This window comes from Leptonychotes weddellii, chromosome 7, assembly GCF_054177405.1.
Source record: "Leptonychotes weddellii isolate Sample4059 chromosome 7, ASM5417740v2, whole genome shotgun sequence".
Classification (NCBI taxonomy): Eukaryota; Metazoa; Chordata; class Mammalia; order Carnivora; family Phocidae; genus Leptonychotes; species Leptonychotes weddellii.
Window position 1 is genome coordinate 69,185,089 of NC_138375.1, and position 11,760 is coordinate 69,196,848.

The 11,760-nt window shown below is 38.3% G+C and overlaps 1 pseudogene; it reads right to left on the reverse strand.

Annotated features, from left to right (window-relative positions):
* Positions 1–10,108: 10,108 nt before the first annotated feature.
* Positions 10,109–11,760, reverse strand: part of LOC145722503 (ferritin heavy chain pseudogene) — a 2,243-nt pseudogene continuing 591 nt past the window's right edge.

Genomic DNA, 11,760 nt, shown 5'->3' on the forward strand with positions numbered 1-11,760 from the left:
TAACCCCTTCAGCACAGATTATACCTCTCCTCATTATGAAAAGCAAATACCAAGTATATTTTGTACTCTTAGCTTTAAAACCACACACCGAAGAGGGAGAAATGGCCTGCAGATTCTAATTCTTTGCCTAACGCCATGTAGAAACACAACAACGTATAAACCAGTTATTTCTCTCAAATTTAAAACAATTATAAAATCAACAAGGCCATCCAAAGGGGTTGAGATCAGGCATCTCTTTATTGATTTCATTTCCACCTGTCAATGGGTTTCTTAAGAAGCTAGTTGATAGACAGTTATTTAGTGGTTAATATGAACTCAGTTTCCATACTAAAAATGTGTTGCCTCATAGAAGGGAGAATGGGAAACTGTGTGGCATTTGGCTTTATTGACATATTGAAAATGAAATATTTTTTTTTAAAGATTTTATTTATTTATTCATGAGAGACAGAGAGAGAGAGAGGCAGAGGGAGAAGCAGGCTCCCAAGGAGCAGGGAGCCCGATGCGGGACTCGATCCCAGGACCCTGGGATCACGACCTGAGCCGAAGGCAGACGCCCAACCATCTGAGCCACCCAGGCGCCCGAAAATGAAATATTTATGTGCAAATGTACTTTGAAATATATTGCAGTAAGATTTTGGACAGGGTGTTCCTTTTTAAATATCAATCTTAATTTTACAGCAAGTTTGCAACACAGCTCTGCAGCAAAAACATGGGGCGCTGTTTCCCTATAATTGATTATACAATTCCTAAATCTGACAATTTGTGCACATTATTTGTAGGACTGATGGTGTTGTCCTCTTTCTCCAAAATGATCGTGCACTCCTTGAAAGCAGGGAGAATATTTTATCTTTCACGTACTTTTTAAAATCTTCCATGTACTTTAAAAATTATTTAACACAGATCTAAGCAAATGGTGTGTGCTTAATTCATATATACTGACTAGATGTAGTTCACCTTGCCTTAACATAGCTGCCAGAAGATCATGTGGGTCAGCCTACAAACAGATTTCTTTTTTTTTTTTTTAAAGATTTTATTTATTTATTTGACAGAGAGAGAGATAGCGAGAGCAGGAACACAAGCAGGGCGAGTGGGAGAGCGAGAAGCAGGCTTCCTGCCAAGCAGGGAGCCCGATGTGGGACTCGATCCCAGGACCCTGGGATCATGACCTGAGCCGAAGGCAGACGCTTAACGACTGAGCCACCCAGGCGCCCTCTTTTTTTTTTTTTTTTTTTAAGCCCCTCTGTCCTTAACATTCCTTTCAAACTATCCAGTATATTGTCCCCTGGGCCAAAGCCCAGGAGGGCATAAGTCATAGATTCTAAGTGTAAGTCACTATCTTTTCTCCTTCCATCTCATTTTTGTTGTTTGTAAGGTCCTATTTTTGTGGCTCTTTCTTTCTTTCTTTCCTTCTTTCTTCCTTTCCTTCCTTCCTTCCTTTCTCCTTTGTTTTATTGAACCATTAAGACTCTTTATTATATTCTTGGAAAGATGGGTTTATGGCTGACTAATTCCTCATTGTTGTATGCTTATGCTGAATCTGGGCTCATGGCTCTGCATCCTATTTTTCACATCTAGTTTGGCAAAACAAGTCACACATCTGGGCCCCCAAATCAGAATGGGTGATATTACAGACAGAATTGTGTCCCCTCAAAATTCAGATGTTGAAGCCTTTATCCTCAATGTGACTGTATTTGAAGACAGGGCCTTAAAGGAGGTAATTAAGGTTAAATGAGGTCATAAGGGGGGGCCCTAATCCAATATGACGGGTGCCCTTACAAGAAGAGAAAGAAACACCAGACATGAACATGTACAGAGAAAAAGCCTTGTCAGGACACAGTGAGCTAAAAAGTTTCAGTCTGAGTTCTAGTGTTCAACTCTGGAGAGAGGCTTCAGGAGAAACCAAACCTACCAACACCTTGATCTTGGACTTCCAGCCTCCAGAATGGTGAGAGATAACTTTGGTTATTTAAACTACCCAGTCTATGGTATTTTGATATGGCAACCATTGTAGACTAATACAAATGGGATATATAAAATTTCAGAGCAAAAGTCATGGGCACAGGGAGGCCATTAATGTCATTAATTTACAAAAGAAATTTATAAGGATTTTTTTTTTTTTAGAATATACTTTTTAGTATAAAATGAAGTATAACACACATGGAGAAAAGTGGATAAATCATGAGTATAAAGTCTGGTGATTTTTTTTCCCCAAAGTGAACACACCCAGGGAATCACCATCAAGATGAAATTAGATACTAGATTTTGGGGGTGGGAGGGATGGGGTGGCTGGGTGATAGACATTGGGGAGGGTATGTGCTATGGTGAGCGCTGTGAATTGTGTAAGACTAATGAATCACAGACCTGTACCTCTGAAACAAATAATACATTATATGTTAAAAAAAAAAAAAGAAGATAGTAGGAAGGGAAAAATGAAGGGGGGAAATCAGAGGGGGAGATGAACCATGAGAGACTATGGACCCTGAGAAACAAACTGAGGATTCTAGAGGGGAGGGGGGTGGGGGATGGGTTAGCCTGGTAATGGGTATTAAAGAGGGTACGTATTGAATGGAGCACTGGGTGTTATACGCAAACAGTGAATCATGGAACACGACATCAAAAACTAATGATGTAATGTATAGTGATTAACATAACAATAAAATAAAATTTAAAAAGATGAAATTAGAGAACACTATGATTTGTGTGAGAGTGCAAGTGTATGTTGTGAGATAGTGATCAATCCACTTTTTCTTCATGGATATCCAATAAAGTCAGCAAAAGTACTAGAAAGATGTCTTTTTTATTACTCTTTATGCCAACTTTGTCATAAATCATGCAGTCAGTAAATGACCATAATCACGATTTAGCACCTTAGTTTGTACTTCCCTTGTACTTGAATCATCTATTGCATGAAACCTGAGCTTTAGGTGAGAAAGCAGTATTCCTAGATAACTTCTCTGAGCTTGCCCTAAGACTGCAGTTAGTGCCAAATCTAAGGCATGGTCTCCTTATTAGAGAAAGTTAAGTATTCAATGCTAAATAGGAGACTGAAGCCTTGAAGGCATTTTACAGTGGTGACAGGTGTTTTGGTTCAGGAATAGTCTGTTTAATAAGCCAAATGAATATTATTCCCTCTTAAGCATTTAACTTTTTTTGGCAATAGAATTACATATTTTCTGGCTTGAAATGTATTTTTATTTTATATTTGATTCCTTGGTTTTCTTAGTAGATGTTGCTATCTCCTCCAATATTTCTTCAAAACTTTCCCCTTTCTGGGAGTTTCTCTTCGAGGCCAACTTTCGCGTTCTGCGTCTCCAGCTGGAGCAACTTTTTGATGAACACGCGGCCACGGGTTGTCGAGCCCCCGCGGCTGCTCCTTTTTGGTGCTGATGCTCGGGTCCGGTAGGGCCGAATTGCAGAAGGCCAAGTAGGCACATTGCGGCGGGACAGCGGCTGAGAGCAGAAGCCACCAGCGCTGACGGCCGGGAGAGGCCAGGCGGGAGGCATCTCTGATCGATCACCCTGAGGTAGGAGAAGGCGGTGCGCAGGTAGCGCCTGGAGTCCAGGCTCTTGGTGCCGGGACCGGGGTGGGTGTGCTGTTGCAGCTGGAGGAACAAGGAGGAGAGGAGAGGTGTGCCTAGCCATTCTTCAGTGGTAGGTCTAGTGACAAACTCTTTTAATTTTCCTTTGTCTGAGAATGTCTCTACTTCTCCTTTATTGTTAAAGGATAGATTCACTGGAACTCAGGTTGATACTTTTCTTTCTTGCGGTATTATACTAGTTAGCAGCTGCTGTGGAACAAGCCACTCTTCAAATCAGCAGCTTAAAATAACAAACATTTATTTAACTTTGATTTAGTAGATTTGCACTTTAGTCTGGATCCTGCTGAGGACTTCTTTTGTTTCAGCTGGGTTTCTTCATTTGTCTTAAATCAGGTACAAGTAACTAAACAGTTATCCTTCTAAAGGTTTGTTGGCTCTCAGTCTGGGTGTCTCATCCCCTAACCCCGTTCACATGGTAGTGGTAGGGATCCAGGAGAGAAAGACAAAAACTTCAAAAATTTGCTGGAGATGAGGCCTGGAATTTGGCACAGCATATCATCAATTGCATTCTGTTGGCTAAAAGCAAGTCACAGATCCACCTGTATACTGGGATGTGGGAAGAGATACCACCTTTATCTACTAAGTCAAATTGCAAAGGGGGTGGGTGCCAATGGGGGGAGTGGAGAACTGGGGACAGTTTGAAATTCATCTACTACAAATACCTTAAAACTTAAAGCCTTTGTAGGTCATTCATGTTGTCAAATAGATTAAAATTTTCTTATTCATATTTTGGACTTGTTTTTATTAGGAAGATTGGTTTGATACAAATTAATTCTCTACCATTAGAGGTAGATGTTCTACAATGATATTTTTAAAACATAAATTTTGAAGGAAGTGGTGTCACAAGTTCAGAAATAAAAAAAAAATAAAACCAATGAATAGGTGAAGTAGTAGTTGAGAAAGTTCATTGTGCAGACACCAAAAAACTGTTCACAACCAGGAGCACTCAAACCAAATCATGGAATGAGGCTCAGGTGTATATTGTTATAAAGCAGCTTCTATAGTGAGAAAACAGTGACAATTCTTCACAGTGATTGTTTATAATATTAGAATTTTCTTAAATGGTAGGAAATTGGTTTGTGGTTACCTTGTTTCAGTCTTGGGAAACAGTTTGAGTTTTGCTTATAATTTCCAGAAGCATAAGCAAGAAATGATGCAGATCAAAGATAGTCTTGCAAAATAAGTAAAGCTTTGCTTGTATGACTAAATTGGTTTTGTCTGCTCAGGGACTTTTTAAGGCTGATCACCATTTTTAAATTTCAATAGTGGAAAGATTATTTGCACTTTTGGAAAAGGTAGACATCTATACCATAAGACTATAAATGGTATCAACTGTTTGGAAATAAGTTCAAAAAACTTTTGATTTCCTTTGTGTAGGATGAATGTGAGAATTAAGATAATTTAGCAACAGCTGCCTAATCAAGATAGAAATGGAGCAGTAACAGGAACATAGCAATCGTTGTGAGAGAGAAATAGAATATAAGTGGGGAATGAAGATAAGGTGATAGATCTATGTCCAATAGGATAGACTAAATAAATGAACTTAAATTTCAAGAACCATGGTAAAAACAAGGAAAGAGGGAAGGTAGAGTTCTCTACCATGCCAATGCTATGTTTTTTTTTTTTTCTATTGCTATGAAATTATTTCCCAAGGATAAAGATCAACAGTAAGGCAAATCACAGTCTTAAATTTAGTTAGCCTGACTGCAACATGTTATTTCTGTTGATGTATTTCTATTATAATATGTGCCAGAGGAATTTAATTCTTTATAGTAGCCATTAATAAAAGTAAATTATAAGTAATTTTTCTTAGACTATAAAAACACACAACTTATTATGTGGTTTAAAATAATCCTAGTAAAGCAATCTAGGATATTTACTTTGTAAAATAATGATAAAAACAGAAATATATTCTAGTGTCTACATTGAAGACAAAATTTTAAAGTGTCAAGAAAACATGAAGTAGAAAATATGAAATAGGAAAACTGAAATCAATCCTAATATAATCATAGTAATAAGAGTAGTCTAAATATTTTGTTTAATGGTGAAGAGTCTCAGATTTGATGATAGAACCAGTGTGATTCAACAACATGGCATTTGCCATCTAGAGATTTTGAAAAAACAGTAGGTAACAATGACAGGTAGTTAACTGAATTCAATTACAATAAAATTAAAGGAAAACATGGATAACAAATAAATGCAGTAACAATAATTACTGTTAAATGATAGAGTTTTAATTATGTTCAGGGACTACATATCTCTTCAAAACTACAAACGACTATGATTCTGATATTCCTCATAACAAGGAAAAACATTCTCAGAGAGATCAGGAAAATGTAATTGGGGGAAAAGAAAAGGTACATTCTTTAGATTGGATGTAAAGAGAAAGTGTTTCTGCTTTTTTATCGTAATCATGGAATACAGTTTATACTTCTTTCTGTCTGTGGGTTTAGACAGTCTATGAGATCATTTCCAGGCTTAGATTTTTTCCCCTACTTCCTTGGATTATTTGGTTGGATGGTTCTTACTGAAATACAGTGTATCTTGAGTAAAATTTGAAAAAATTTTGTTGGGCTAGTCCATGTGGATTTTGAAAAGAATGAGGTGTCCTATTGAGCTTTGGGGAGAGGGTGGAGGGGCGGAGACTGTTCTTTCATTCCAGAGTCCAAAATCAGGGCCCGATAGGTTTCTGTAGCTTTCCTGGGATAGGTAAATCACTCTTAATCTTTAATCACACATGCCTTCGCATGTTATTTTAGTGGTTATCTGAAGTAAAAGTCAAATTTTTCCAACTTGGTTAGGTTTTCTTCCTGCCTAATCTTGTCTGTCTTCTTCCTGAATTTACTGTTTTTCTTGCCAGTCCAATTCAGGCTGCTGCTGAGGGAAAGGCAACATGAGAAGACAAGCAAGACACTAGGGTTAGAGCTAGACATTGAGGTAGTTTTAGAATTTTCTGAGACCTCAAAGTGTTGTCAGACTGTTTCATATCTGGCCATCTCAGGGCTTCAAGAGTGTTGGTCCTCAGGAACAAGGCCCCAGTGGGACACGAGCAGCTGCATGCTCATTGTTGTCCAGGGCAACTGTGGATGGATATACTCTTGTTATTCTGAGGTTTATTCAAGTTAGTGTCCATATTTTTCCTATTTTGTTAAACAGAAGTTAAAAATGAAAAGGAATATGTGATAATAAAACTAATTGAAGGAAACCCATGAATGTAATCAGAAAAATGAATGTTATCCAAGTGTTCTATATTCATTAACCAATTATAATTTTCATATCAATTGTGCTGTCAGATTAAATGCATAATTTTTTCAGAGCCTGTATTTTGAGCTCAACTTATCACAAAATTAAGTTTCATACTTTCAAATTAATACACATCAATAAAAATATACAAAAAAATAATACACAACAATAAAAATCCTGAAGTCTGAATAAGTTTGCAATTTTACTGATGCATAAAGATTAGAACACAAAGGGCTGGTCTTGCTTTGTAATACTCAATCTTCTCTTGGTAAAGACTTGATAACCAAGTTATCTGCACCCATACAGATAACCGAAGGCTACTGCTATATGTTAGAAGCCTTGCTCTCCATTATGCTGCTCATAGCAACCCATCAGAAGAGGAGGAGTGGACGGAAGATGTTAGTCTTGTCCCTCTTCAGTTACCTTGTGAACATCTGCTGTATTCTTTTTTTTTTTATTTTATTTTTTTAAAGATTTTATTTATTTATTTGATGGAGAGAGAGATAGCGAGAGCAGGAACACAAGCAGGGGGAGTGGGAGAGCGAGAAGCAGGCTTCCTGCTGAGCAGGGAGCCCGATGTGGGACTCAATCCCAGGACCCTGGGATCATGACCTGAGCCGAAGGCAGACACTTAACGACTGAGCCACCCAGGCGCCCCATCTGCTGTATTCTTCCTCGGCAGCTCTGGCCCTCTCCATGGTGGCTGTTGCTTGTGAAAAGCATGGGTATGTGTCTGTCACTATAGCTGATGCCCACCTTGACGGTGCCAGTGTCCGTGCCAGAACCGAGATTCTGATACTTGCAAAATTGGGGCCCAGGGTGATGGGTGATACAGTCTTTAGAGCTGTGATGAGTATTTGGCAGAACTGGAGAGAATGTTCACTTTCTGATTCAAGCTTAAATTCTCTTAGGACTAGAACCAAGTCTAGCATGTCATGAATATAGCTCGATTATGTATTCTTGAAGCCCCACCTACCAATTGGCCCAGATTCCAGTCTGACAATAGGCTGAGACTTCATGCATCCATTTCCCTCATAAAGATTAGTTCAGGCCACAAAACTTTAACCTGCTTGTACACCTCCTCCAGGAAACATCTATCATGCCTAGCTAACTCTGATTCCCAGCAAAGGATTCATGCTGGGTCCTCTGCAACACAAATTTGCAGAAACAGAAATATGCACAAATGCTTCTTAAAGTTTGACCTAAGCTGGTATTTGGTAGATTTTTGTAATGTATTAAAATGACCCAGTAGTCTTACTTTCCAGAGTTTGTTCTTTTCATCAATTATTGCACCTGAATAAAGGTGTCAATTAAAATTGAAGCCAGTGTTTTGACTTGCCAGAAAATCTCTTCTTTATAAATTATTTTCAATTTCCTTAAGTCAAAAATGCCTGAAATGATATTTGTCTTTACAAGGATTCCCTAAAATAAGTATTCATCAGAGGATCAATTGTGAGAGGAGTAGAATTTTGATTCCTATGAAAATGATTTCTCTGTATTGTTTCTTTATATTTCAAGAGCAACTCAATTTTGTAAATTGATTTCCAAATGTCTCTAGAGATCTGCTGACCACTCTCATGGAATTACACATGATCTGATGTATACCATTATCTGAGAAGGAGTGATGGTTCTGCTAACTTCTAAATTGAGTGTTCATGTGTATAAGGACAGTGAATTTCCCCCAAATAATAATCTTGACTACCTCTTAACAGGCAATAAATACAGGGGGTAGAAATCCTTTATTGAATTGAAGATAGAGACACACATTTCTGTTGATTAAAAATCCACGTATCTCCAGTCAGTGGGAGACTGTAGTAAGAAAACATGTAACACTTCAAAGATTCGTAGATATTTAGGGATTTAAAGGAAATGGAAAATGACACTTCAAAGCTAATAAACAGTCAGATTTTTTCCACAGTTTGGCTGGGACAAGTTGAAGGATAGCAAGAACTATTTCATCAGTAGAATTCTTCCATGATGAATAGAATTTTGGAAATAAATAGCATATGTGTGAAGCAGCTAATAGGTGTTTTTGGAGAGCTCACTTGCAGAAGAGCTCTACCGGGGTAAGTTCAAGGTCTTTGAGTCTCTTCTGTCTGTGGTTGCCCATTCCGGTCATGGTGCCAGTTTCTTGGGAACTGCCACTTGCTCTCAAGTTTCCTTGGAGTGTCACAGGGATGGTCACGGGTCATGGACTGCAAAACATTCTCAAACTAAGGCAGTATGAAACCCAATCTTCCAGATGCTGTGTTTTCTTTAAATGCCCTGCCCTGCCTTTTTTACCCCTTTTCCTCCTCTGAGGCTTCCTAGACTACTATATATGCCTTTCCTCACCCGCTAACTTAGCAGGAGCTGCTTATTTGGTTCCCTATATGCATCGTCTTTCTCTTGAAAATCTCCCTGCTCTGTCATATGTTAGAAAAACAACCTGCACTTCACAAAATTCATACTTTTGTTATTAGTTCTCAACACCGAAGTTGGCAAGTTTTAATGAATTAATGAATCCACAGGCAAATGTAATTAGATGTTAATATGCAGCCATACTAGGGCATGCCATTTATGTTCAAATAAAGATTTCTTTTTCTTTTTTTAGAAAAACAAAACAGGGTTGGGAATTGAAGGCAACAGAGTTGACCTTGGTAATTGTCTTGATGCAGACCTTAGTGGAGCTCTCGAATCAGCCAAGGAGGGACACTTTGCTTAGAGTGGTTTCTGCTTTAAATTTGATCTCTTAGCTGCATGAATTGGTTGTGCAATCTGTTATGCTGTTGAATGCATTCATTCTGTAATTGTTCAAGTTAGAGAAAATAGTCAAGGCTCCTGAGCAAATGTGACTTCACGGTCTTCCTATGGAGCACTGTATGTTGCTTCATACCAAGACCTTTTCAGATTTTCACTTAGTTTCTACATATTTTACACTTAATTTAGAAGATTTTTTTTTTTTGCTCAGCAGTCACATCCCCATTTTATATAAAAGTTCTGTCCTCTATCAGGTCCTATGGCTGTCAGTCAGAGCAACAGAGCCTTTTCATCCTCCCTGAAGTCAGTCAGGCAGAGATACCGTGTCCTTGTAACTGAAGTTCCAAGCAGAGGGAGAAGCTCCCACTGATCATCAATTTCCTCTTCTGAAGCCACAAGATGGCAATGTGACAATTTAAATTCAAAAGCTAGTGAGCTTTATTTTAATGAGTTCAGAGGAATTTAAAGACCACAGAATCCACAAAGCAAATACTTAAGTTGAACTGGAAACTATATCCCGCAATGTATTAGTGTTTGTGCCATGGTTCAGGAGATGGGTGACCTCCAGCCAGAATGATGCAGGCTGGGGCAATATATGATTCTATAACCACACATTTTGTTCTCTTTACTCCTTTGACATACTTGAGTGTAGTGGTTGATGCAGACCCATGCCTTTGGCCTTTATACAGTAACAAGGAGGTTTCAAATGACATTGACTGGCACTGAAGGACAACAGCAGACACTTTGGTTTTATTTTTCTTTCTGTGAAATGAAGACAGAGTAAATTCCATCAAGGATTTAGCTCTTGTAAGGCAATGAATCTTGTTCTTTTATAGCTAAGCCATTTAACAATTCATCAAAAGCTCATTGTTTTTCTCAGTGAGAGAATACATGGTGAGCTTTAGTTTATGAAAAATTATTTTTTAGGTGCTTGAATCTGTATTGTAGAATGTAGGGTTCATTATAGAGAAATATTGAATGTATTTAGGACCATGCAGTTTGAAATATGCAGGTGTATGTTTATTTGTTAAATAAGTCCAGGGAATGTTTTATTCCTTAGGACCTAGAATGTGTGTATATGTATATATATGCATGTGTATATGTGTGCGTGTGTGTGTGTGTATCTATATGCATATACATAGTACTACCTAATACAAAGTTTGTGAAGAATAAGGAAGTAATCCATGTAGAACACTTAGTATAGTACTTGGCACCTAGACATCATGCAGCAATTGTCATTTAACACTATTATTATTTGTTGTGGTATTCATGGTTGTTGTTACACTGGTAATTATCAACAGGAACCAATTAGCTTGATCCTGTCACAAAACCACAGATAAAATTTTTATCCAATTATCTATTTTGGAAATGCAGACAATAATATTAATAACTAATTCATGTTGACTAAAATTTTAAAATGTGTTTTATATGCATAACGTCTCCTCCCTTTCTCATTCTCCCTTAAGATGCCCAAATTACCTTTGCACAAATCGGAATGGCGCTCAACTCTTTCTCCACCTGTCAGTAGTTACTGAGTACAGTCTGTTTTCACCACTTTAACCAGTGCTCCTCTATGTTTATCTTTGCAGAATCAAAGAGTAGAAGTGATTTCAGTTTCTGTTACTCATAAATACCTGAGTGGGCTGGATGCTTTCTATCCCTGCAACTGTAGACTTCAGGGCTAGATGTCTTGTCCCCATAGTGAGCAGCACTTGCCTAGGTCCTTTTAGATTGCAGTCTATATCAGCCAACTGGGCACTTTGAATTTCTTTTTTTTTGGTGGGGGGTACCAAATTACTTTATTTGAAGAATGGTACAAATGAAAGAAGTTAAGTAGATGTTTAGGTACAACTTACAGAAAAGGTAAAGGTAACCCCAACATGCATGCACTGCCTTGGTGACGAGGGTGGTCACCCTTGTGGCTATGGGAAGACAGCCTAAGGCTTAGCTCTCACTATCACTGTTTCCCAAGGTGTGCTTGTCAAAGAGATACTCTGCCATGCCAGATTCGGGAGCCCCCATCTTGCGCAGGTTGTTACATGGTCACCCAATTCTTCGATGGATTTCACCTGCTCATTCAGGTAATGAGTCTCAATGAAGTCACACAAATGGGGGTCACTTTTATCAGTGGCCAGTTTGTGCAGTTCCAGTAGTGACTGATTCACGCTCTTTTCCAAGT